General features: G+C 47.5%; 2 long non-coding RNA genes across 2 annotated transcripts in view; both read left to right on the top strand.

Annotated features, from left to right (window-relative positions):
• Positions 1-17,884, top strand: part of LOC138990933 (uncharacterized) — a 53,955-nt gene extending 36,071 nt beyond the window's left edge. The window contains exon 3 of the long non-coding RNA XR_011466965.1: positions 17,671-17,884. This is a non-coding gene — a long non-coding RNA (uncharacterized lncRNA). The remainder of the gene's footprint in view (positions 1-17,670) is intronic.
• A 1,030-nt stretch (positions 17,885-18,914) lies between these two features.
• Positions 18,915-21,340, top strand: LOC138990932 (uncharacterized). Its single transcript, XR_011466964.1, has 2 exons — positions 18,915-19,475; positions 19,820-21,340. It is a non-coding gene; the product is annotated as an uncharacterized lncRNA (long non-coding RNA).
• The last annotated feature ends 2,508 nt before the right edge of the window (positions 21,341-23,848 follow it).

The raw sequence follows: 23,848 nt of genomic DNA, 5'->3' as shown, positions 1-23,848 counted from the left end.
TAACTGGGAAAATTTTGCAATGGTTTTTTTCATCATTTTATGTTCATAAAATCCTCAGAGATCTGAGCAGTAAACATTGTTGTCTGCATATTATGGGAGGGGAAAACAGAGGCTCAGGGAAGTGACGTGACCAGTTCAAGGTCATAACTGATGGGTGGCACAGGCAGGACACAAAGCCAGGCTCTGTAAACTTTTGATCTTTGCTTCCTCCACAGCTCTCGGACTCTAGGAGTTCAGTCATCCTGGGATTACTCGATATTATGGGTCTGGCTTAGAGAAATAATGTTTTAAAGGAGAGGCATATGCAATTTCAGCATCCTATTCTTTGCCACAGCCCCACTGCCCTTGATAAGGTTCCTGTCCTGCTCATTGGCAGCAGATTCTGACGAGAGAATCCCTACTGTTTTCCCTGGAGAATTATGACCGCTGCAGGAACGGAATCCTGTTTTTTTTTTTTCAAGTTTAATATAATTTAAAAATATCATTTAAATATGCATACGATTGAAACTACATTTGTTTTTTTTCATGTTTTTGCTGCAGTGCACAGCATGTGGGATTTTAGTTCCCCCACAAGGGACTGAAGCCCTGCCCCCTGCATTGGAGGCAGGGAATCTTACCCCCTAGGCCCCCAGGGAAGTCCCTGGGGTGCTGTCTGTCGCTGGACTCCACATGGGCGTTGCAGTGTGCTGCCCACCCCGCCCATGCCACTTGTTGCCCTGGGGGCCCTCTGCCTGCCTCTCTCCCCTTTTTTAAACTAATTTTTGCAATTGGAGGGTAGTTGCTTTATGATGTTGTGTTGGTTTCTGTTGCACAACAGTGGCATCAGCCATAATTTTACGTATGTTTATATTCATATCCCCTCCCTCCCGTGCCTCTGTCCCCCTCCCCTCCCACCCCTCCAGGCCATCGCTGAGCAGGCTGAGCCCCTGTGTCACACAGCAGCTCCCGCTAGCTGCCTATTCTACACACGGTCGTGCATGTATGTCAAGGCTCCCTTCTGAGTCTGTCCCACCTTCTCCCTCCCTCGCTGTGTCCACAAGTCCGTCTCTGCATCTGCGTCTCCATTCCTTCCCTGGAAACAGGTTCACCAGCACTGTTTTTCTAGATTCCACGTTTATGCATTAATATACCACATTTGTCTTTCTCTTTCTGAGTTACTTCACACTGTGTGGCCGGCTCTAGGTTCATCTCACGGCAACTGACGCACACCCCTTCTTTTTCATGGCTGAGTAATATTCCCTTGGGCATACATGCCACATCTTCTTTATCCGTTCCTCTGTTAATGGACAGCTAGGGGGCTTCTGGGTTCTGGCTACTGTAAATAGTGCTGTTATGAACATTGGCGTACATGTATCTCTTTGAATTGTGGTTTTCTATGGGTATATGCCCAGTGGTGGGATTGCTGGATCATATGGTAGTTTTACTCCTAGTTTTTTTTAGAGAATCTCCGTGCTGCTCTCCATAGTGGCTGCATCAGTTCACATCCCACCAACAGCGCAAGAGGGGTCCCGTCCCTCCCCTCATGTTCACCTGCTCTGGTTCAGTATCACACCCTGGGGACCCCTCGCCCACTCTTGCTTCTTGGTGACTGTCGCCTCCTGGAGCTCCAGTGGGGCTGACGGCTCGCCCCAAATTAGCCCTGTCATTACCCCAGGCTTGGGGGTTTCCTGCGTGGCCGGCATTTCTTTCTCGCAGCTGCTGCTCCTGGATCTGTCTCCGGTCACCTGTTATATCCCACCTTTCTCCCTGTGGGTTTCCGTGACTTCATTTTCCGTTTCTTTCTATCTGGAGGCAGGGGCCTGAGTCGTGCCCGAGGGGCCCTGAGATGTGGCAGCCTTTGCTTTCTGTATCTCGAGGCTCAGGCTGAACATTCTTCCGTCCGAGGGACCTGCAGTGCGTGTTTGTATTATTTAAGAAAAATTCCACCACGGGATGTAAGAGAAAGCAAGGAGAGAGCCAAGGAGCCTGCAAGAAAGGAAGTAGAGAGTGTGTGTGATGAATATTTATAGGAAGGCATGAAAGGACTGTGAAACAGCACATATTTATGAAGCAATGAGGCAGTTTCACAAAGCATCAAAATGCATGAGCTTGTAAATTGGCACCACTGGGTGATGCCCATTTTTGGTCCCACTTGTCTTCTGCCCAAGACATGGAATTAAAAGGCACCGTTGCTTAGCAAGTCGCTGGTGAGCTAGAGCTCTGGGTGAAGCTTACTTTCTCCTGCCTTTTTCTGACGTGCGCCTGTTGGCTCGGGCACCTTCTGTCCTCCAGCATCCTTGTCTGCCCTCGGCTCAGTGTTCTCGTGATCGTATGTCAGTGGGAATGCGGACGTGTCAGAGAAGGAGGAGGAGAGAGTGACAGGAGTGGAGTTGGAGGCACACGCACGCACACAGACACACACACAGACACACACACACACACACAAACAACACAGGGTTCAGGTACTGTGGTTCTTTCATCCTGCTTGAATGGTTCCCTAAATTTGTCCCTTTCCTCTTGATTCTCCATGCATTTCTATCATTAATTGAATACATCATTCGATTTGAGCATCTTAATTTGGCTCAGGAGCCTGTCTGCTCTGTAAGCTCTCTGGTGCTGAGGCTGCGGTTGCATTAAGGACATTTCCCACACAGCAAGTCCACCTTAATCCCGTCCTATAAGCCATAGTAGGTTCTGTCTCATCAGGGATTTTATGTGAGTGTGGGGATGAGGCAGGCTTGCACGAAGCACATGAAAAAATTACAAGGAGGTGAGACAGAGATTAGAAGTGAATTCTAGGTCCTGTGCCCTGAGTTTGTTTAGGGGACAGTTTTGCCATGGCTGGCAGCTGGCTCTCTGTGGCACTCTGCCTGGGTTCCTCTTCAATTTCTCCATCCATCCCCAGCCTGGTACTCAGAATCTCAGTTTCTTCTCATTCTACTGAGTTTCCTGTTCTGAATCTGAGAACCCGGCTTCTTTCTCTGTCCTGGGGTTTCCTGAGGCGGAGTCTGAGGCTCCGGAAGAGCCAATGAGAGTGCACTCTGTGGTGGTGCCACTCCAAGGGGACACAGGAAGGGTTGGCCCCTTTCCTAGGCAACTGGAGACCCCACGTCTCCTGCCGCACTGGGAAACTATTCTGCAGAATGGATTTTTGGTAGGTAGCTTGTTTGTGTGCAGGAAGTCCAGCCTCTGGACTCTTGAAGCTGGAACAGAGCCTTGGAGTGGAGAGAGTTGTAGAGGGTGTGGAGAAGACATGAGAAGGAATTCTCTGGTGGTCCAGTGGTTAGAACTCCATGCTTTCATTGCTGTGGCCCCTGGTTCAATCCCCATCGGGGAACTAAGATCCCACAAGTCACCTGCTGTACCCCACCCCCAACAAAAAGAAAAAGAAAGAAAAAAGAGAAGGCGTGGGATGTGCTCTGGAGAGACCAAGTCCCTCTGCAGGGCTGGACTCCTGGGTGTCCTATGGGTCATGACTAACTCCCACCTGCCATCAGCTATTACCCCCGTCTTTCTCCAGCATTGCGTTCATTGTCACGGTATACTGCCCAGGGGCATGCATGGCACCCCAAAGTTTTACTGCATAACCTGAACAGGCCAGAAAGCAGAATGGCTTTGCTTTTCTTTCAATCATGATCTTCAATCTACTCGGATATTTTCCCCCCATTCCTTGATGATATCTTTATCATGAATCATCACCTTCAGGCACAAAAGCAAGGGCTCGAAGGAGATTAGTCACTGGCCCCGATTCCTCACCTCTCTCTGTGTTTGTGTATCTTTCTCTGAGGAATTTAGGACCATCGGGAGAGTTTAGTCAATTGTCCAGGAGTTCTGACACCAACCTCAAAGGCTTAGGGCCCAACTTCAAAGTTGGAGAGTCGAGTCCACACAAACCACTCTCAGGCCTGATGCCAACTGCAAGTTCGAAGGGGTTTCCAAACCTACCCTCAAATTAGATAGTTCTGTAAAGAACTCACAGAACCCACTGAAAACTTATCCTCAGAGTCACGGTCTATTACAGCAAAAGGATACAGATTAAAATCGTCCAAGAGAAGGGATGCAGAGGGCGGTGTCTGAGAGGGCTCCAAATACAAAGTGTCTGCAGCCCCCACGATGTATTAACTTCTGGACATTGATAGGTGACGAGAGCATTGCCCAACAAGGAAGCTCACCTGGGCTTTGAGGTCCAGCATTTTTATTGGAGCTTTTTTTTTTTTTTTTTTTTTTTGTGAAGTATAATTGATTTACAATGCTATGTTATTTTCAGCAAAGTGGTTCAGTTATGCATATCTGTCTTTTAACTATAGGTTATTATAAGATATTGAATACACTTTCCTGTGCTATACAGTAGCTCCTCGTTGTTTATCTTTTATATATAGTAGGATGTATTTGTTAATTCCAAGATCAAATCAGCCAATACTAAAGGAAATCAGTCCTGAATATTCACCGGAAGGACTGAGGCTGAAGCTGAAGCTCCAATACTTTGGCCACCTGATGTGAAGAGCTGACTCATTGCGAAAGACCCTGATGCTGGGAAAGATTGAGGGCAGGAGGAGAAGGGGACGACAGAGGATGAGATGGCTGGACGGCATCACCGACTCGATGGACATGAGTTTGAGGGAACTTCGGGTGGTAGTGAAGTACAGGGAAGCCTGGTGTGCGGCAGTTCACGGGGTCGCAAAGAATCGGACAAGACTCAGTGACTGAACAACAACAGTGTGTATCTGCTAATCCCAAGTTCCTAATTTATCCCCCCCCAACTTCTTGCACCCCTTCTCCACTGGTAACCATAAGATTGTTTTCTATGTCTGTGAGTTTGTTTCTGTTTATGAGTAAGTTCACTAGTATCATATTTTAGATTTCACACGTAAGTGATGTCGTACAATGTTTGTTTTTCTCTAACTTCCCTTCATTTGATAATGTCTAGATCCATCTATGTTGCTGCAAATGCCATTGCTTCCTTCTCTCTTATGACTGACATTCCATTATAGATATATCTTTATCTTCTTTATCCATTCATCTGCTGATGGGCACGTAAGTTGCTTCCATGTCTTGACTATTGTAAATAGCGCTGCTATCAACTTTGGAGTGCATGTATTTTTTTAGATTATGGCTTTGTCTAGATATGTGCCCGGGGGTGCTATTGCTGGATCATACGGTAGCTAGCTCTGTGTTTCCTTTTTAAGGAACTTCCATTCTGTTTGCTAGAGTGGCTGCACCAATTTAGTTCCTATCAACAAGCTAGGAGGATTCCCTTTTCTCCACACCCTCTCCAGCATTTATTATTTGTAAACTTTTTGATCATGGCCAATCTGACTGGCGTGAGGTGATACCTTAATGTAGTTTTGGTTTGCATTTCTCTAATAATTAGCAATGTTGAGCATCTTTTCTTGTGCCTGTTGATTATCTGTATTTCTTCTTTGGAGAAAGGTCAATTTAGGCCTCCTGGTGTTTTCACTTTCTTGATGTTTTTTAAAGAACAGATGCTCTTCATTTTTAATAAAATCTATATAAAATTTAAACTGAGCTTGTCTCTTTCCAGAAAATTTTGCTGGATTTGGATTGGAATTATATTGACTCAATAGGTCAATCTGGGGAAAACTGACATCCTTCCAATACTGAATATATTGAACATGAGTGTCACATATCCATCAACTTATTTAGGTTTTCTTTAATTGTCTAAGTCATATTTTGTAGTTTTCTGTTGGGGGTCGTACACGTTTGTTTTGGGCTAGGTTTATTTCTAGATATTTTAAGTCTTGAACGTAATTGTAAATGGTAAAAATTTCCTTTTTCCTGTTTTTATTGCTGTGTATGCTTGTTGCTCAGTCCGGTCCAACCGTTTGAGACTCCAGGGACGGCAGCCCTCCAGGCTCCTCTGTCCATGGAATTCTCCAGGCAAGAAGACTGGAGTGAGTAGTCATTCCCTTCTCCAGGGAATATCTTCACTGCCCAGCGGTGGAGCCCAGGCCTCCTGCATCGCAGGCAGGGTCTTTACTGTCTGAGGCACCAGAGGAACTTAATTAGGTGACGCACATCTTGTCTGGGAAAGAAGCTCTCCTGAAATGGTTAATGGAAGATACAGAGTTCTGGGATCAGAGACGCGGGTGGTTTCAGATAAACAGATTGTTCCAGTGAGAGAATGGGGCATATTGTACCAAGCGGGGGAGAGATTTTGAACGGGTATGTGGGTCCACACTAGTCTGGGTATTCAAGTTTGGTTGTTTGTGCAAAGGATTAATTTACCTTTGAAAGAACTGTCCTTTGGTGTCTGCCTGCCAGCTGGGAGTGAATTTGTTTCTAAAACAGTACAAGGATTCTTGGTTTCACCTGGGAGAGAGAACCCGTCTCTGTCTCTCAAGGTCGCACATTTTTCTGCGTTCTGTCTGGGAGGAGATAAGGGCTCCAGGGCCGTAGAACACAATAGGCCATTCTTGTGACTATTCTGGGCACCGTGAGCGGCCTCTGTTCTTGACCCGACACCCGCCTTGGTGCGGGAACTTTGTTATCATTTCCCTGAAAGCAAATCCAACGTGACAGGATGGATGAATAGTGTCAATTCTACTGAAAGTGTCTTGGGGAGACTGAAAAGCCCTGTGAATCCTGGGGAGGCAGTTTTGATCTATGACAGAACCCAATAAAAATCCCTATTAGTCATGTATGTTTTCTCTCCAAGGGGGAAGGTTTCACATTTCTTTCATCTCTTTTCTCCATGTTCTTAAGCAAAACAATCTAGTCTCTTTCAAAGTCTCCGGCCTCTCTCTCATCCTCCCATCCATTCCTCTGCCTGGCTAACGGAGGCCCCTTCTTAGGGTCCACTCCTCTTAGAAAGGAAGTGGACTCTCATCCCCTACCCCTTTCTGGCGAATGTAACTGGTAACCCACTTCCAGGTATCTGAGCACCCACTGGCTCAGAGGGATGAATGGGCTAAAGCAAAGGAGAGCCACCTCCCTCCCTAGGACTGGGGGTCCCACGGCCCCTCTTGAACACGTTTTCTAGTTCTTCCCGTTCTGCTCACTGTATGTATTTAGAGAATTTCCTGGGACCCACCTGAGGGCTTTACGGTTCAGCAGGAATAAGAGAAAGGGTGGAAATTCCATTTTGGACCTTCTGCAGTGAGTCGGACACCACTGAAGCGACTTAGCACGCATGCACACACACACCCCATCAGTCTTTTAGTCACTGGCTGCTCCCAACCCTCTAAAGGAGCATCCTTGGGTGTTTATCCCATATCTTCTGCCCTTTTCACCTGGGCCTTGGACACAGGCAGCCCTGCCCCACCCCAACACTAGCATTTTATTGCAGTTTTTCCCCTCAGGCAGACATTCTTCTCCGTATTAGTCTTGAATTCAGCTGAAAAATAGGAGAGTCACACACACAATTACTAAGCCTTGCTGCTCATATCTTTAAAATGTGTTAATGGATGGGTCATAGATTGCTCTCGCTCCTTATTCATTGGACTTGGATTCTTGTTGCCATTGGCTGGGGTCTATAGCTTTCATTCTGATATGAAAATTTGCCATTGCATTGTGATCCACTCATTCATTCATTCATTCCTTCAGTGTTTATTGAGCACATACTATTTGCCAGGCAGCGTTCTAGGCACCGGGGATATAGTGATAAACAAGGGGGAGAAGACTGCTGTCCTCACGGCTCTTATATTATGTTGAAAAAGGAAAGCACAAACTAGCCAAAAACAAAACAAAAACAAAAAACCAGATGGGGACAAATTCTTGAAGAAGATCAACACGAATGACAGACAGGGCTGCGTTACAAGCTACTGACGCTGAGAGAAGGAGGAAGGCCTTTACATACTTACAAGTGATGAGGTGACACTTGCTGATTTAAATCTTCAAGTTCACAAAATAATTTGCCATTTACCCTTCCTTTTCAGAGTCTGAATTTTCAAATCGGTTTTCTCACAGACTGTGCAACTGCCATTCAGAGGAAATGTGATTCTAGACCACGGGTTTAACTTATATGCAGAGTACATCATTCGAAATACCGGGCTGGATGAAACACTAGCTGGAATCAAGATTGCCAGGAGAAATATCAGTAACCTCAGATATGCAGATGACACCATCATTATGGCAGGAAATGAAGAGGAATTAAAGAATCTCTTGATGAAGGTGAAAGAGGAGACTGAAAAAAGTGGCTGAAAACCCAACATTCACAAAACAAATATCATGGCATCTGGCCCCATCACTTCATGGCAAGTAGATGGGGAAACAATGGAAACAGCAATACTTTATTTTCTTGGGCTCCAAAATCACTGCAGATGGTTACTGCCACCATGAAATTTAAAAAGTGATGCTTGCTCCTTGGAAGAAAAGCTATGACCAACCTGCTGCTAAGTCGCTTCAGTCATGTCCGACTCTGTGCGACCCCATAGACGGAAGCCCACCAGGCTCCTCCATCCATGGGATTTTCCAGGCAAGAGTACTGGAGTAGGGTGCCATTGCCTTCTCTGATGACCAACCTAGACAGAGTATTAAAAAGCCGAGACAAAGGTTTATATAGTCAAAGCTATGGTTTTTCCACTGGTCATGTATGGATGTGAAGGTTGGGCCATTAAGAAGGCTGAGTGCCAAGAATTGATGCTTTTGAACTGTGGTGTTGGAGAAGACTCTATTGGATTGAAGAGTCCCTTGGACTTCAAGGAGATCCAACCCGTCCATCCCAAAGGAAATCAACCCTGGATATTCATTGGAAGGACTGAGGCTGAAGCTGAAACTCTAATACTTCAGCCTCCTGATGCAAAGAGCTGACTCACTGGAAAAGACCCTGATGCTGGGAAAGATTGAAAGCGGGAGGAGAAGGGGATGACAGAGGATGAGGTGGTTGGATGGCATCACCAACTCGATGGACGTGAGTTTGTGTGAACTCCAGGAGTTGGTGATGGACAGGGAGGCCTGGCGTGCTGAAGTCCATGGGGTCACAAAGAGTCGGACACGACCGAGCGACTGAACAATGACAACCAAGGCAGGGATTGGCGGGCTTCTGGAAAGGGCTGGACAGGAAATCCTTTTGACTTTGAGGGCCACAGTCTCTCTGTCTCTGCTGGTGGTTGCACAAGGGCCATCACGATGATGTCAATGCCAGCAGGAGGCTGAGATCTGACACGGCTTTCCTCACAAAAACAGGAGTCAGGCCACAGCCTGCCGCCCCACCCGCAACAGTTCTCTGACCTTTGCCCTCAACTGCTCTTTGTTTCCCTTTACTTCCAAGTGGCAGCAGCAGCCCTTTTCTTTGAGGGGAGAGCCCCCTCCCATTAAATGGTCTTTACTGGGACTTCCCGGTGGTCCCATGGCTGAGACGCCAGGCCCCCAGTGCAGGGAGTGAACGTGAGCGCTGCTCAGTCGTGTGTGGCTCTTGCGACCCCGTGGACTGAGCAGTCCGTGGACTGAGCAGCCCGTGGACTGAGCGGTCCGTGGGCTTCCCAGGCAAGACTACTAGAGTGGGTAGGCTTTCCCTTCCCTAGGGGATTTTCCTGACCCAGGAACCGAGCCCAGGCCTCCTGCATTGCGGGCGGATTCTTTCCCAGCTGAGCCCCCAGGGAAGCCCAAATCCGCGGTCAGAGAACCGGGTCCCACATGCTGCAGGCAAGACCTGGCGCAGCCAAATAAACACATACTAAAAAATAATTCTGTCCTTAATTGTTCTTCATTAGAAAATACAAACTAAGATATACTAATTCAGAAAATTTATACAGTAGACAAGAAAAAGTAGGGTTAAAAAATGTTAGGCTTAATCTTTACCTTCAAATACATTCTTAAGGACAGCCAGTTTTTTTCTTCCTCTTTTTAATAAACTTTTAAAAACTGTTCATGGACTTTGTTATAATATTGCTTCTGTTTCACGTTTTGGTCCTTTGTCCATGAGGCCTGTGGGGTCCTAGCTCCCCGTCCAGGAATCAAACGCTTTTGGAAAGGTAAGACAAATTTACCTTTGGAAGGGTAAATTCCAAATTGTTGTGTGAACTTGAAGATTTAAATCAGCAAGTGTTTTAACCACTGGACCACCAGGAAAGGCCTGGATGACCTCTGTTACTGTGTTTCTTTTTGGATGTTTCTATGTGTGCGGATATACTTAAGAAGTAGATACACAGAGATATGCAAACAAAGGTGTTTTTTGGTTTGCTTTTTTCTTTTCTCTTTCCTTTCCTTCCTTTTGTGCTGTGCTCAGTCGTGTCCAACTCATGCGACCCCATGGACTGTAGCCCGCCAGGCTCCTCCATCTATGGAACTTTTCAGGCAAGAGTACTGGAGTGGGTTGCCACTGCCTTCTCTAGGGGCTCTGCCCGACCCACGGATGCAACCTGTGTCTCTTGTGGCTCCTGCGTTGACAGGCAGAGTCTTTACTGCTAGCGCCACCTGGGGGCTTCCCTTGTAGCTCAGCTGGGAAAGAATCCGCCTGCAATGCGGGAGACCTGGGTTCCATCCTTGGTTTGGGAAGATCCCCTGGAGAAGGGAGAGGCTATCCAGTTCAGTGTTCTTGGTCTTCCCTTGTGGCTCAGCTGTGAAAGAATCTGCCTGCAATGTGGGAGACCTGGGTTCGATCCCTGGGTTGGGAAGATCCCCTGGAGAAGGGAATGGCTACCCACTCCAGTATCCTGGCCTGGAGAATTCGGCCAAAGAGTCGGACACGACTGAGCGCCCCCGGGAAGCCCTTTCCCTTCCTGCCCTGCTTCCCCTCCCTGTCTCCTCCCCGCTCCGTCCCTCTGTTGTCTCTAGCACACGTGGGACTGTCCTGAAACCCTGTTCCGCAGCCGCTTCTCTCACCCCACGTTGCATCATGGTGCCTCTTTGGCTCTGAGAGACACACATTCCACAGAGGGCGGCTTGTTGTTGCCAATGAGCATGACGTGAGTGTCGGGTTATGTGCGGTGAGTGGAGCTGTGAGCAGGTGGACGTGGGGGCATCTCCATCTGCACCCACACAACCCTGGCGCCGGCTGGACCGCGGGCCCCCAGGCGCTCTCAGACCATCTGCCCACAGCTGTGGGACCCTTTCCTGGCCAGCAGGAGCCAACAGCTGCTCTGGAGTTTGTAAGGAGCCTCTGTCTCCAGGGGCAGCCTGGCCAGCTCTAGATTGTAAGGCTTGCTCCAAAGCAGGAACTTCTCCTGACAGGACTGGCAAACTCCTCTACAAAATGAAGAGGAGTGGGCCCAAGGGGCCTGGAGTTCAAGCATTCCCCTCCCCACATGGACTGATGGGTTTGCCTTAATTAAAAAAAAAACTTTATCAGAATGTCAAGAGCCCTCCTATATGATCCAAGCAAATCAGCTTTCCTTCCCCTTCTTATGGAGAAAAATTGAGAGAATAATAAAACAAACACCTGTATATCTTTCACTCAATTCATAGCACTTTCCCCCACATTTGCTTTGCTCATTTTTCTTTCTCTCTAGAAGTATGTGTGTGTATATATATACACACACACACACACACACACACATAGATGAGTTTCCCAGGTGGTGCTAGTGGTAGAGAATCCACCTGCAAAGCAGGAGATATAGCAGACGTGGATTTGATCCCTGGATGGGGAAGATCCCCTGGAGGAGGGCACGGGAACCCACTCCAGTATTCCTGCCTGGAAAATTCCACGCACAAAAGAGCTTGGCGGGCTACTGTCCATGATGTCACAAGAGTCAGACACAACCTGACTAAGGAGCACACACACGTGCGTGCTTGCTAAGTCACTTCAGTCGTGTCCGACTCTTTGTGACCCTACGGACCACAGTCCTCCAGGCTCCTCTGTCCATGGGATTCTCCAGCAAGAACACTGGAGTGGGTGGCTGTGCCCTCCTCCAGGGGATCTTCCCCATCCAGGGATTGAACCCACATGTCTTACGTCTCCTGCTTTGGCAGGTGGGTTCTTTTTACCACTGTCACCACCTGGGAAGCTCCCCCCCTACATATATAAATTATAAATATTTATGCATGTATATATTTAAACACTTAATTTGATTAAATTTTGGTTTTTGGCCACACCATGTGGCTTGTGGGTTCTTAGTTCGACCAGGGATGGAAAGTGGCCCCCAGCAGTGAAAGTGCCGAGTCCTAATCACTGGGCCTTCAGAGACTTCCCAGTTCTATTTTTAACTGTGGTTCCAGAATAAATCACATATTACACATCCAAAGTAAATCACAACTCTAATTTCTCCATTCCAAGCTATTTCTAATATTCCTTTACCAATTAGCTAGCCCAAAGGGGTTGAATAAAGTTCCTTTCTCTCAGATAAGTTTCTGTCTTTAGTTCAGCTGCTTAGAATGTTAAAGCTGAGGCCCTTGTGAGTCTAGCTGCTTTCTTTGAGTTGCAGGGTGGTCCTCGAGAGTGTACACTTCCCAGGGGCAGACATATTTGCTTTGTTATTGCTGTTTGTCCATTGTTCAAAACAGTACCTGGCACAGTACCTGTCTGACTCTGTGCAACCCCATAGACGGCAGCCCACCAGGCTCCTCTGTCCGTGGGATTTTCCAGGCAAGAGCACTGGAGTGGGTTGCCATTGGCTTCCCACATAGCAAATACTCGGTAACTAAACGTTTGCTGAGTGATTTATTGTGGCTTCAGCGATCACTTAAGAGCTACAGGCAGCAAAAAAGAGGATGAGATGCAAAAGCCAAGAAAACAAAACATTCCTGGGAAATCCATGATTAATGGATTAAAATCCATCGCTCAGTCTACTTGAGATGCATTGGCTGGAGCTCAGGGCTACCCACAGAGAGGCTGGAACATAAGGTTTTGCATTGGGCATGTTGCTGCCGCACACACACACACACACACACATACAAGCTGCTTTTCTCTAAGGAAGAGGGGACTTCATATGGAGCAGCAAAGGAGAGAATTTTTTCTGGGCCTTAGGCACGTGCCTGTGGATGATTCTGCCTGGAGAGTGTGAGAAATCTAGACAGATGATAGATAACAAGGGGTCAGTCCACAGAAAAGGGGCCCAAAGCAACAGCTTCTCAGAAAACTGATCGGGATTAGTAGAGAAACAGCTCCGATGGTGACTTTGTGACTGTTTTCTGTTTGCGAGGGACCAGATGTCTTATTTGTGCCCAACCTACTGAACTGCAGGGCCAACACAGTTCCTAAGAAGCTAAAAATGGACTTGGAGGTTCAGTCACTGGCCTGAGCTGAGCTCCACTACTGGTCAATTCTGAACTGACAAGATAACGAACTGTTTAAATCAGACAATCTTCTTTCCTGTGAACTGCATGGCTTTTACCTTTATCTTGCTGCTTGCCTTTGGTTGGCAAGACCGTCTTCATGGGGTTCCTATACTCCGTGCGTATCCAGAACTGGTGACATGCCTTGTGGAGCCTGGGCAAAACGAAAACGTGGGGCCCTTTGCTTTGGGATTTCAGGATGATGATCGTGAAATTGTAAACCAAGTGTGGGGCCGTCTGAGCACAAGGGCCCTGTCTGGGCAGTTCAGGAAGTGTTTGCACAGGTCATAAGCTCCTGAAGCTGGCTTGCCAGATCCTTACACGTGATGAACCCACAAGACTGGGACCAGTCACCTCTGACTTATTTTTGACAGTTAACCTGAAGATCCCACCCCACAGGATCGACTCCCTCTGAGTTGGATCAGATTTTCCCTGCTTGGCCTGGCAGTGAACTCAGACTCACTCACACTCACGGTGAATCAGAACTTGTTATTTTAAAATTCTATCAATGGCAATTTTAGAGTGGCTGCCACGGAATACTTAGACTAGTTAAACGTGGGAATTGAGACTACGGTTTATGTGTGTGTGTGTTTCCTTCTATGACTCCGCCGAAATGTCAGCAAAAGAAAAGTAAAAGGTATGAATCCACAAGGATAAAGAGATCACGGGAGATGAGCAGAGCAGCTGAGAGAGAAAGAAAGCTAAATCTAAAGCCCCTAGAAAGGGGCTGCTGCTGCTAAGTTGCTTCAGTCGTGTCCGACTCTGTGCGACCCCATAGACGGCAGCCCACTAGGGTCCTCTGCCCCTGGGATTCTCCAGGCAAGAATTCTGGAGTGGGTTGCCATTTGGGAGAAGCTAACAAGGCATGAGTTGAGTCTTTCTACAGAAACCCTTAAAGACTCAGGAGCTGGCACCCAGGCATCTTTTTTTGTGTGTTTTTTTGGCTGCTTGGCTTGTGGGATCTTAGTTCCCCGACCAGGGATTGAACCCCAGCCCTTGGGGGTAAAAGAGTCAAATCCCAACCACTGGACTGCCAGGGAATTCTCTAGCAGCTGTCTCTAGAGTTAGGGGTAGGCTGGGGCTGAAAACAGGAAGCCAACAGGAAGTCCAAACAAAAAACGGTTGTACCCCAGATTGGTTCTCTTGCTCCAAGAAAGACTGAGAGCAATTTTTTTTTGCTGTAGAAGTCGACCCACAGAGCTTTTGGATTTGGGAATGCCATGCAGAATTGAGGGCAGTAGTTGAGTACCGGTTGCCAACAGAGATTAATGAAAATCTACAGGAAGGCTGCCTGGCTTGCTGATAGCCAAACGGCCCCCAAAGTGCCGAGGCCAGGCTTCCAGCAGGGACGCAGGGAAGTCCCCTCTGGGGTGACCACCAGCCAGGAGAAGAGGCTATCTTGGCCCCCCATCTCCAGAGGTCAGCACCCCTCTAAACTGCTCTTTGCTGATGTCTATAAGCAAGAAACCCAGGCACGCCGAGTTGTGCTTCACTCTTCAATGTGAGTGGACAAAGTAGGGGAAAGATACTAGAAGAAAAGACAAGATAAAAGTCAAGGAACAGGAGAAGGACTTGGGGGAAACAGAATACAGAGGTTAGACGTCAGCTTTGTAATTAATATAGCATGAGAGGACACCACTTCACATCACTTTCTAGTTCCATTTCTTGCTTAAATCTATTACCTCTCAACGTGACACAATCTATTAGTTGTTCACTCTCTGTTGCTCCTCGTTGAATAGCCCACTCTATGAGAGCAGGAGCTCTGTTCATTTTTCTATCATCTGCTCATGACTGTCACAGAGTAAGTGCTCAACCCATGCTGGTGACTGAATGGATAAAAACTGTTCATAAACAAAAACAGGGCACTGTAAAGAAGGCGCAATGACGAGCAGAAGAGACACTGGAATAATAATAGTGTGCTAAGAGAATTTAAAAATCCAGGGACTTCCCTGCTGGCCCAGGGGTTCAGAGCCCACCTGCCAAGGCAGGGCACGAGTTCGATTCCTGGCCCAGGAAGATCTCTCAGGCCACGAAGCAGCTAAGCCCGTGGGCTGCAGCTTCGGGGCCTGAGGACTGCAACCACTGGGGCCCACCTACCTAGAGCCTGCGCTCAGCAACAAGAGAAGCCACGGAGATGAGAGCCCACGCGCCACAGGGACGAGTAGCCCCTGCTCACTGCAACTAGGGAAAGCCCACAAGTAGTAACGGATACCCAGCGCAGCCAAAACTAACTAACTAAACAATAATGGACTGACTCACCAAAAGAAAAAGAAAATTTAAAAATTCAGTTCAGTTCAGTTCAGTCACTCAGTTGTGTCTGACTCTTTGCAACCCCATGAATCGCAGCACGCCTGGCCTCCCTGTCCATCACCAACTCCCGGAGTTCACTCAGACTCACGTCCATCAGTAGGAGATTTAGAAAATAAAAGTGAGGAAATATCCTCAAATATAGAATAAAACAATGAAAAATAATTTAAAAAACTAGAAGAAAATTGGAAAGATTAACCGAAGAGTTTTAGCATGTGACCAATAGAAGTTCCAAAAAGAAAGAATAGAAAAATCGGAAGGGAAACGGTTGGCACAGAAACGATGAAGAAAAATTCTCAGAAATAAAAGGTATTTTCAGAATTCAAATTCACTGAGTCTGGAAAAATAAATACATACCATTTCAAGGCACCACTCAGGAAATTTCAGTTTTAGGGTTAATTATAAGATCCTAGAAAGCTTCAATGACACCCCACTCCAGTACTCTTGCCTGGAAAATCCCATGGATGGAGGAGCCTGGTAGGCTACAGTCCATGGGGTCGAGAAGAGTTGGACACGACTGAGTGACTTTACTTTCACTTTTCACTTTCATGCATTGGAGAAGGAAATGGCAACCCACTCCAGTGCTCTTGCCTGGAGAATCCCAGGGACGGGGGAGCCTGGTGGGCTGCCGTCTATGGGGTCGCACAGAGTCGGACACGACTGAAGTGACTTAGCAGCAGAAAGCTTCTAGAGAGTAAAATAACCACAAATAAAAGATGAGTGTCAGAATGGCATTGGGCCTCCCAGCAGAACACTGGAAACCAGAAGACGCGGGCAACGCATTCAAAGACTGAGAGAGGATGATCTGCAACTTCCAATTTTGCACTCAGACACGGGGGTGGTGCAAGAAAGAACTGCTCAGACATGCCAGGTTGTAAAAATACACCATCGATCAACCTGTGTCAGGAAGCCCCAGAGAGCGCATCAAAATTAGGAACTAAACCGAGAGAAGATCTCAGATTGAGAGGGGAAACGTATTCCCATCCCGACGGTATTCTCAGGACGAGCCCTCCGCATCAGATTAAGAGGGCGGCCAGTCCAGAGAGGAGCAGCAGTGTGCAGGGTCCCAGGAGATGCGTCTTTGAGAAACTCACGCAACTCATGGCTTACCTGATGCATTTGTCTGGGCGTGGATGTTGAGTTGTGTTTGGAACTAGTCTGGGGATAGTTTGAGTCAATCGCATATATATAAAAAGCCAAGCAAATGAAAAACGAAGGCAATATGAACTCAGGAAAAGCAAACTGCCCTGTAAGAAAGGGTATGTGATTGTAACATGCCAGACGACTCAGCCAAGAATTACATTTTTGTAGTCAGCCATGTCATGTAAGCCTTAAGTAGCAATTTTAACAAAAAATCTTGATAAAACTTCATCGAGAGAATGTCGAGGGTATATAGGGATGTGTGGGTTAAAAGAATGAAACCCTTGTTTCCTATCCTGTGAAGTCCAAAGTTAAAATTTTGAAACAAAAAAAAAGAAACAAGAAACACCCATAGGCACGTGATTTAGGAACACGATGGTGAACAGGCCAAGGAACAAACGGAGTTGAGAGGGGTCGCCTTGGGGTGTGGAGGCTGGGCCCAGGCAGGGCTGAGGGCAGGGAAGGTTTTTCTGTCGCAAGCCTCGTGGTACCAGTTCACTCTTTAAACTGCACAAGGAAGTCCTTTGATGCTAAAAGTGATTAAAGGCGGTTTGCTAACGGGCTGATGCGCGGAACACCTCCTCTGTCATCTGTCCGCCTCTTGGCGTGGTGTTCACAGCGAGGGCTTGAGGGCAGCGGCGGCCTTGGAGCTTAGTCATGTGGAGTGTGACGTCTTCTTTGAAGCCATCACGAGCTTATCATGTTCTAGTCTCGCTGGGAACAGAAGGTCTGGGAACCAAGGGCTGGGAGATGGGCATGGAGCCTTTCACTACAGATGGAAGGATAAACAAGCATGCGTATACCATACAAACATCTGGCTATTTCTTCCAACGGGAAAAACTGCAACCCCCTTCTGACTTCACTTCCCCCCAGCTCTTTCCTATTTTTGTGTCACTTTGTAGCCTCATTGTTCCAGGTCGTGGTCCTTACTTAGTGTCGTGAGGTCTTCTCCCCGGCTGCCTTGAACCCTGTCCAGTCTGTGCTTGCTAAAAACGCTGCTTCTTTCAAGATCTTTAACAGCCTCTGTGTTACTAAGTCCAATGGTGAATTTTGTTTTTATCTTCCTACTGACAGCATTTGATTCAGCTGATGGCATTGGATTCTCTGCAACACTTTGTACTCAGAAGGAGGGCTCAGGGTCATTGATTCTTCTCTTCCATGGCAGAAGAGGAAGAGAGCTGAAGGATCACCCTGGAGATTTCCGCTGCTTCAGCCTGGGAGACAGACATCTCCTCTTCTCACATATCATTGGCCACAACCAACCTTCTCTGTGCCCAGGAAGAGGAAAATAAATGGGATTTGGTGAACAAAAAGCATGACCTTGACTCAGTTACTCTTCAGGGTGTACATGTGTGAGGGGCCAAGGGAGTACATGGACCATTGTGGAATTGTAGTTGTATGTGGTTATGACATATGCTTTATCATAAAAAAGTTTTTTAATACAATTCCCAAAGTGAGCTCTCTTCTTATCTCCTGCTTCGGATTTACGGCATCCGTAGTCTCCACCTTTGCCCTGAAACAACGTTACTGCAGGACTCAGCAACTCCTTCAATTCTTTCACTCTTTACAACAGCCTGCAGACTTTTAGCCTCCTCTTAGACACTGGGAAGTGAAGACTGGAGAGGTTACATGCTTTGTCTGAGGTCACACAGCTAGCAAGTGGCTGACTTGGATGCCAGCGTGAGGGTCTGGGTTTCTGGCTTTGTTTCTGACCTCATCCTGCGGTCTTGGAGGGGGTAGACCCTATCAGAGATGAAGCGTCATCTTCCCATGACGTGTGGGCGCCTTCCAGCCCCAGAGCTCTCTGCTGCCCTCTCCTGACGTTCACAGTCCTGGGTGAGAAGTTGCTGTAGCTCCGGAGCGCGCGTGATCTGACAGTCCCTAAGGCTGCAAGCTGTCTCCCCTCTTCTGGATATTTCACACCCCCCATCTCGCCTAATTCCCAGGCACTGAGTACATAGTAGGCACCGGGAAATATGCCTCTTGATTAATGTCTTAGAGCAGCAACACTGATGGGGTTGTCAGAGTACCTTAATGTTCCCACTACTGATGACTGTACACACATAATCCCATGGGTTCCTCATAACGACTCTGTAAGGAAGTGCTCTTAAGTCTCTGACACATGGGAAAACTGAAGCAGAGAGGATGCAGCAACGTGCTCAAGACTATTCACTTACTAACTATTCTATACACTGTCAATGGCCAGACCATGGCTTAGATGTTGGGATATAATTTTAAGTTCTCTGCATTTAAACAATGATTCAGAGATGTAGCTGGAGTTAGAACTCAGATTTGTTCTGATTGTTTAATAAAACTAAAACATACTGCGTCTCTTCCTTCGAGGATGATTGTAAGGCTATTTTCTTTGTGAAGTTTTCTTTGAGTCTTCCTGTCTCCCTCCCAGATCAGATATGGAAGCACAATTAACGTCCTGCAAGTCCTCGGGGTTACAAAAGCACTCTTGACGGCCTCTCTGTCTCCTGGCCCCAGACATGAAGCTCTGGATGGCATCTTCTCGGGATGGCAAATGTCGGCTACTTGTGAATTACTGCCTGGGCTTGAGCTGTTTAGCAGGCATTGCTAATCCGTTACGACACCCTTTCAGAGACACAGCCTGGGAGTCCTCTCTGCCTCCCCTCTGGACTACCACAGATTGCTGTAAGGGGCTTGTGATCCTCAAGGCTTTGCTCTGACACGCACTGCCACGTGGTGTGATGGGTGGGCCAGTTTGGGAGTGTCTCGGTGGGGAGAGCTGGGGCGAGCGTGCCTGTCAGACGGCAGCAGTAAGCACAGCGCGTGTTTCTGGTCGGGGTGGTGATCTGACCCCTTGGGAGACAGTGTGATGCTACTTCATGACGTCCACTCAGACTGCAGGAGAGGTGAGCTTTCTTTTCCACTGGATTTGTGTGCAAGGTCATAAATCTGGAGCTCCTGGCATCCCCTTGGCCACTGAGTGGAGGGGGCTTGTTGAGAGTGAAGCCAACACAGAAGTGGATAGAACAGGGAGATGGAGAAAGTTGGCTCTGGGGACTCTTGGGTTCTACAAACCCATAGGTTGTCATTCTTTCTTTTTTCCCCCAAATTGAAGTATACCTGCCGTACGATGTTATATAAATTACAGCTGTACCATATAGTGATTCATAATTTTTATTTATTTTAAAAAATTCGAATGGCATGTAATCTTTTTTTTTTAATTTTTGCTCCTCAATGTTTATTTCTTCAGGATAGATTTTCGGACGTAATCCCAAGAAGAAAAAAGTAAATATTGAAACACGTTTGATACCAATTTCCCAACTACACAAAACAATTCCTTACAAAAAAAATCCTTACACAATATTTGTTGAGTGGCTAGATAAATGAAGAAATAAAACTTTAAATGTGTTAACACACTCTCCAAACAAGCTTGTACACCTCTGGCTACACAGTAATGACCACGGACTGTTGTATCTCTCCTGTCTCTTCCTAATTTTGACGAGCAGAAGCGGCATCTCACGGTTCGTTTTCCTTTGTAACAGGAAAGGCTGTGCATTGTTTTTCATATTCCTTTTTTTTTTAACTGATACATATTTTGCCTCTTTTTTTGAATTTCCTTCCCATTTAGGTCACCACAGAGCACTGAGTAGAATTCCCTGAGCGATACAGCAGGTTCTCGTCGGTTATCTGTTTTATTAGTCAGTGTTTGTCGCTCAGTCGCGTCTGACTTTGCGACCCTGTGGACTGCGGCCCGCCAGGCTCCTCTGTCCATGTTCCTCTCCAGGCAAGAATGCTGGAGTGGGTTCCCATTTCCTTCTCCCATTTTATACATTGTATCAATATTATATCAATCTCCCAATCCATCCCACCCTGATTGGCAAGTTTCAAATGTTCCACTCCATTTATAGTTACTATAAAGTAGTGACTGTGTTACCTTTACCCTACAAGGTGTCCTTGTAGTTTTTCTTGTACACAATAGTCTACGCCTCTCGATCCCCTTTTCCCGTGCGGCCCCTGCCCTCTTCCCTCTCGCCACTGGCAGCGGCTAAGTTACTGTCTCTGTCTGTGATTCTGCTTCTGTTTCTCGACATTTGCTAGTTTGTCAGATTCCACAAGTAAGTGTTATCATAAAGTATTTGTCTTTCTCTGACAGATAAATTTGAATTCCTGATTAAGAGAGCGGGAGTCAGTTTTTCTGTTATTTGCAACCAACATATTCCTGATAGACAAGGTCTCATTTTATAGATAAGGAACCTGAGGACCAGAGAAGGGGTAGTGAGGTCCCCAACGGCACCAGTGTGGTAAGGGGCATTCATCGCCTCAGCCACCCACCTTTAAAGAAACCTGGGGACTTCCCTGGCGGTACAGTGGATAAGAATTCCCCTGCCACTGCAGGGGACACGGGTTCAATCCCTGGCCCAGGAAGATTCCACATGCCTCGGAGCAACGAAGCCCCTGTGCCACAACGGCTGAGCCCACACTCCAGGGCCTGTGAGCCACAGGGCCCGAGCCCCTGTGCTGGAAGGACTGAAGCTCCAGGGCCCGTGAGTCACAGCGCCTGAGCCCCTGTGCTGGAAGGACTGAAGCTCCAGGGCCCGTGAGTCACAGCGCCTGAGCCCCTGTGCTGGAAGGACTGAAGCTCCAGGGCCCGTGAGTCACAGCGCCTGAGCCCCTGTGCTGGAAGGACTGAAGCTCCAGGGCCCGTGAGTCACAGCGCCCGAGCCCCTGTGCTGGAAGGACTGAAGCTCCAGGGCCCGTGGGCCACAGCGCCTGAGCCCCTGTGCTGGAAGGACTGAAGCCCCTGTGCCCAGGCCTGTGCTCGGCAACAGGAGAGGCCAGCACAGTGAGAAGCCCCACTCACGGCGAGGAGCAGCCCCACTCACCGCAACTAGGCAAGCCCCTGCGCAGCAGCAAAGACCCAGCACAACCAAAACAAATAAATGAAATAAAAAATAACCGTGGTCTCCAGTGCCTCCTTGTTCCTGTAGTTGTTCAGTCGCTAAGTCATATCCACATCTTTGTGACCCCATGGACTGCAGCATGCCAAGCTTCCCCTGGCATCGGGACCCTAGCAACATCCTGAGTACACAGGGATTATACAGATAGCCCTGCCATCCATGCAATTTACTTCTGAATCTCTTCATAATTGTTTTTAAGGGCTGTTCCTGGTCAATTCACCTTTCCTGGGACTTCTAGGGATAGCTGAAATTCAGATCAAGCAGTCTTACCATACAATTGAACTAATACATTTGTTTGACAGAGACCATTGTATCATACACACACACACAGACACACCCCCCCAAACATTTAATTGTTGATGCTTCACTCACGTGTGAGCTCCTGGGGGATGGGCTACCCCGTGCTTCAGACTTCACCCCGTTTCCCTGCTATGGACGGGTGTCCCTGAAGGCTGCTACAATGATCCTCCCCGAGGCCAGTGTTGGACACGCATTTGTCTGGTTTGATTTTCTTTTTCTTTTGCACTCAAGTTGCCTTGAATCTTGGAGTCTGAGCTAATTTGCTCCCTCTCTGTATCCACAGTATAAATTATTTTCACAAGTGCTTGCCTTGGTATCCGCTACAGCAAATCTTTTCTGAGCACCTTTAATCTATTTATTCATTCACTCCACAGTGACTCAACTCTATGTCTTAGGCAGAAAGCTATGAACAGCACAGATAAATCCCAGCTCTTGTAGAAGGTACTTATACATTCCAGAGGGCCTAGGAGCTGTTTTGTCTTCCTGCAGCTTCTTTGGGTTTACAAAACCTGTGCATCTATGTTAATAGCTTTTTATTTGTTGTGTACAGGGTGAGGTTTACTGGAAGGAAGGAAAACTTCATTTCATTGGTGATAATCATCTTTTTCTGTTTTTAATCCTTTCTCCTGTTGGCTGGAGAGTCGTTTCCTGGTCCCTTTTGTTTCTCTCTTCCTGTTGATCCTCTAAAGACGTCTATACCCCCTGGATCCTCTGGCCCCTCGAGTGCATGCGTGCACCAGGTGTATCCTAGCGGACTCAAGCAATGTAGACAGCGTGATCCATGCCCTACCCGGAGCACCAATTCCATCCTCCCTACAGCCTGAGGGTCCATAAGGTTGGGTATCACAGGAAAAGACTTTTCTAAAATGAGTTAACTTCAAATCTTTATTTCAATTTCTTTCAACTTTATTACTATTTGAATCCTGAATGCTCAGGATAAATTCAGTTCATACTTAGTCTTGACAGCCTCTTACATGCCTGGTGCTTCAGTAACATGCCACAGATGGAGACAAAATTAAGCCTGGCTAAGGTGGCATTCGATACCACAAAACTAACCTGGTTGGATGGCATCAGTGACTCAACGGACATGAGTTTGGGCAAACTGAGGAAGATGGTGAAGGACAGGGAAGCGTGGCATGCTGCAGTCCACGGGGTTACAAAGAGTCGGACACGACTGAGCGACTGAGCAGGAACGGCAACAAGGTGGCTGTGGGGACCACAAAACTGGCCTGGCCTGGCCGCGCTGGGCATCAGAATTTTGACCACAGTGAAGATTTATGCAATCTAAACATCTAACTTTATCTATTGACAGCCAGTGTGAGATGGAGTTCATGCTGTGAGAATCTCCTCTGTTCTACAAACGTAGCAAGTACTGGATAAGACAAACACAAACAGTAAACCGAAGAAGGCAGTCAGGCTTAGATAGCAGACAGGCACTTTCGAAGGTCCAGCTGGCACAGACCAGGAGTGAAGGGGGAGGTGGACCCGTGGTCTGGATGCTGAGGCACTTCGTGGAGGGAACCGAGTCGAGAGCGTTTCCTGCGAGATGAGGAAACAGAGGCAGGCTCACAGACTAAAGCCCAGCGCGAGGGCGGAATTCATTTCTCATCCTCCACCCGCATGGGGAGAGGTTAGAAATAGACCTGCTGCCAAACGCTGAAGGAGCAGTGGCTCCCCTCCAGCTCCAGGCTGGGAGCGACGGCTGAGTCAGCCTCCCCCCGACCCAGCCTGCATCGGCCATAGCCCACTGGCTCTGCAGAACAGTCCCTCTGGCTGCCTGCGGTAGGTTTGGCTGGGGGACCCCCAAAGCTGCTAAGCAGGACAATGGGATATATAAGTAAAGGAGAAGAGGGGAGGGAGAGAGAGAGAGAGGAGAGGGGGCTGAAACAAACACACCACCTCATATTCCAAATAAGACTATAAACCAAAGCAAAAAATTACAGGCCAGTATCACCAATGAACATGGTGCAGAACTCCTCAACAAAATTCTAGCAAACAGAATCCAACAACATGTTAAAAAG

The sequence above is a fragment of the Bos mutus genome, chromosome 15 (genome assembly GCF_027580195.1).
Source record: "Bos mutus isolate GX-2022 chromosome 15, NWIPB_WYAK_1.1, whole genome shotgun sequence".
Taxonomy (NCBI): Eukaryota; Metazoa; Chordata; class Mammalia; order Artiodactyla; family Bovidae; genus Bos; species Bos mutus.
This window is presented reverse-complemented; position numbering and strand designations above follow the sequence as displayed.